The sequence below is a fragment of the Octopus bimaculoides genome, chromosome 2 (genome assembly GCF_001194135.2).
Source record: "Octopus bimaculoides isolate UCB-OBI-ISO-001 chromosome 2, ASM119413v2, whole genome shotgun sequence".
Lineage (NCBI taxonomy): Eukaryota > Metazoa > Mollusca > Cephalopoda > Octopoda > Octopodidae > Octopus > Octopus bimaculoides.
In genome coordinates this window covers 103,700,510-103,704,327 of record NC_068982.1, presented here as the reverse complement: position 1 = coordinate 103,704,327, position 3,818 = coordinate 103,700,510, and positions in this window count along the sequence as shown.

Below are 3,818 nucleotides of genomic sequence, written 5' to 3'. Positions count from 1 at the left end.
TATATATATATATATATATATATATATATATATTTATTTATTTATTTATTTATGGGTTTCAGCCAAGTGGCTGCGGTCATGCAGTATCTATTTAAGCTTAAATCTTATAGCGATCACCGTGCAATGACTAAGGAAGATAGTCTAATAATAGAGCATATAAGCCCTCAACAGAAAAAAATTATGCTTCCCATCCGCGTGGGACTCGAAACCACATCCCTTTGCTAATACGACTGTGTTACCATTACACCAACGAATTAGCCTCCCTTTTCTGTCAAATTTAAGAACTATATTAGTTTGTAGTTGTTTTTTTGCAAACAAACTTGTATGTGTTTTCGGTGCGAATGGTTTTGTTATATGGTGCCGTATATATATCTGAATGTATATATGTGTATATATATAAATATAAGTGTGTGCATGTTTGTGTGTGTGTGTGTGTGTGTGTGTATGCTTGTATGTATGTTTAGCACATCGCTCTTACAAGATACAATTGTATGGGTACCACTCCTTTTGTAACGCAATTACCCGTAAATGATTTCATGTGACAAGTACGTAATTTTGCGGTTGATTACACGAAAGAGGCGCAATGTATGATTTCATTATCTAAAAATATGGCTACAGATCGAGTGACCTGATAAAAGCACCGCACTGATTCGAACTATAGGTGTAGATGATAGAAAACATACGTTTTAAAGAGTACGAATTTGGTGGTTTGTGTTTTGATATTCTTCTATTTTTAATGAAATGATATGGCCACATCAAATCAATCACCTATGAAAAGATTAATACCAAGAACTTATAGGATTGGTTATAGCTTTTATTATCGTACTTTTAAACAGAAAATGAAAATCTCTCCTTCTGTAGAACGCTGATTTTGACAATTAGTCACCATGCGGCGAGGGTGAACGCAGTACTGCAAGTTAAGTACTGGCAGTATTCGCCATTTCGACAGCAGCATTGCTGCTTATAGCTTTGATTTCTAGCATCCATTACCAGTTAGTGAGTTTCACTGTTAGCTCTCAACATACTACTTTTCCGGTAACAAGATTCAGCTTAGCTTATCTACCAAAATTCGGTCATTCGTCCCTTTTAATAGGCTAAACTAACCCTACAAACGAAATATAACACACCTTAAAATTTTGTAGAAATCCGAATGTATCTTCTAGTATACAATCACGAAATCTAGTGATTGGGTAAAGACACGGGGTTCCAATTTCTGATTAGAAAAATTTGACAATTCTTACTTCATTGATACCTTCAGAAATCTATGAACGTCTCACGGTCACACTTCCGCTTCTCCTTAACCTATGCTTATGTAAGAAATCAATATAAGCGTTTGAGAACGACAAAGAAGGAAAGCAGTAAAACTTGACAATGTTTACAGGTAATGAAGGCATTAACTGTCTCTTGTTTTGTTTTTCTCCGTCCGTGCTGCTATGATTTCAGATACAAAATAGTTGACGTGGAAAGATGAGATTTGACTCGCCCTAGAGAGTAAATTTGTTCACATCTACAACACCTTTATTGTTCTTTTCAAGTGAAACGAATTAGAGATTGACACGAGTGGGCGGATGTGTTGAAAAAAGATTCCAAAGATGTCATTGAGTATATCATTCAATACGACAAATGCTTTACACCCGAACATCCTTATGTTAATATCAAACACCTAAGACATGACTACCCTAAGATTTATATATCTAGGACATGTTAATCACAGGAAATAAAATCGCGGTCACGATTTAGAAAACAAGCTGGTACAACTTTTGACTTGGTCGATTTCACATGATAGAATAAATCGTATTCTGAGGAGCATATCTGGTTGAGCCGTTAATATTTTGATCTGAGGGCCAAAGTTAATACTATCTCTCTGCTTCTGCGTCATGTCCTTGACAAATGTAGTTAACTTTTATTGTACCAAAACGCAATGGTAGCAAGTGGGTACGAATGTATGAGAAAGAAAGAGAGAGGGTGTGTGTATGTGAAAGAGAGAGGAAGAGAGGGTGTGAATATGAGTGTGAGAGAGAGAAAGAGAGAGAGAATGCGTGCGTATGTATGAGAGAGAGGAGATGGTATTTGGGTGAAATACAGGAATTAAAAATATCGATTCATGACAGTAGACTGTGCAACGCTTCTGCTTTTCTCAAGAGTTAATTAAAGAAATGGCTACGACCAGAAACTGAAACCTTGCCTCATATACATCATACCAGCAGCCTACCTTTTACCTCTTTTGGTATAGGAATCACCTATTTATAAGAGCGTAAATTTTCTACACTTCAGAAAGAATGAAATGTTATAGTGTAAGAATGAAATATTATAGTGTAAAAGAATTGAAACGTATTCGCCTGTGAGTCGATTGTGGATAGCGAATCAACACACACAGTTATTCTGGAAGAAATAGTAAATAAATAAACAAATAAAACTAATTTTCACCCTTTCATTCGATTTGATGTAGGAAGTGTTTTTCTTATGATGATGATGATGATGATGATGATGATGATGATAACGACGATGATGAAGGAATTTTTTTTTCACACGACCTTTTATTTCATAGCAACCCGTTTTGGTGCAGATGTATTGCCTTCACTTATCGAGTGTGTCGACAGGGTTCACTGGGGGTTTATTTATACACATGTATATATATGCGTGTGCGTATATTTATGTTTACATACATGTGTACAAATGTATAACGGTGTACGTGTGTGTGTGTGTGCGTGCGCGCGCGCGTGTGATGTGTCGATTCATAACAGCATAAAAGTAAAATAGTAGTCGAGGCTGGAAGTGTTTTTTTAAATTTTATACAGACAGACAGACAGACAGACAGACAGACAGATAGATAGATAGATAGATAGATAGATAGATAGATAGATAGATAGATAGATAGATAAATAGATAGATTACTAGGCATATTCAATGCTTTCACTTCCGTAGCAAAACAACTTCCTGTGAACTGACTGATGTATTAATTTTAGATTAAAGAAAAATTACTATTCTTTAAAAATACCTTCGAATGTTTTTATTTTATTAATGAAATTAAATATACATATTGAAGCATGAGTAATTAAATTCATTACCTTAATGGCAATGTAAAGCCTCTTGTTCTTTAAAAAAAAAATCATTGCTAGTGTACAACACATTCATGCCAGTTGAATAGCACTTTTATATAGAACACACAAAGCTCTGATAATTAAAGTTTTATACTTTTATTTCATTAGATAATCAACGATGTGTTCAATATTATAGAATTTTCAAAATATCGAAGTTAATCAAATATGAGTCATGTACTCTATATTTTCCAATTTGTTGAATTAGCCAATCTTATTTAATATATCAGTTTTATTGAGAGATATCGTATCTCCTTTTTATCATTTTATGCAAGGGTATGTTGTTGTTTGGGAATGTTGCTTAACCCCAAATCACTCCTGATCAATTATGGTCAACCCATAATTGTTTTAATCAGAAATTCAATTAATTTCTTTGAAAATATATGGAGAGTTTCATGAGGCTGTCGACTGTTTTCACTTGTTTTTATTTTCTTTCGCATTTTGTGTGTGTATGTGTGTGTGCGTTCGTGCGTGCGTGCGTGCGTGCATGCGTGCGTGCGTGTGTGTGTGTGTGCGCGCGCGCGTGCGCGCGTAAATAATGTCGTCTTTGAGAACAGTTTTCATGTAGAGGGGTACCTCGAACTTGGTGATGAACAAATACCGAAAGAGATTTCATTGCAAAGATTATCGTTTCCGAGGTCGCTGCATATTGGCAAAATATATATCTAAAGACACACACACACACACACACACACACACACACATTATCTTTTATCCTAT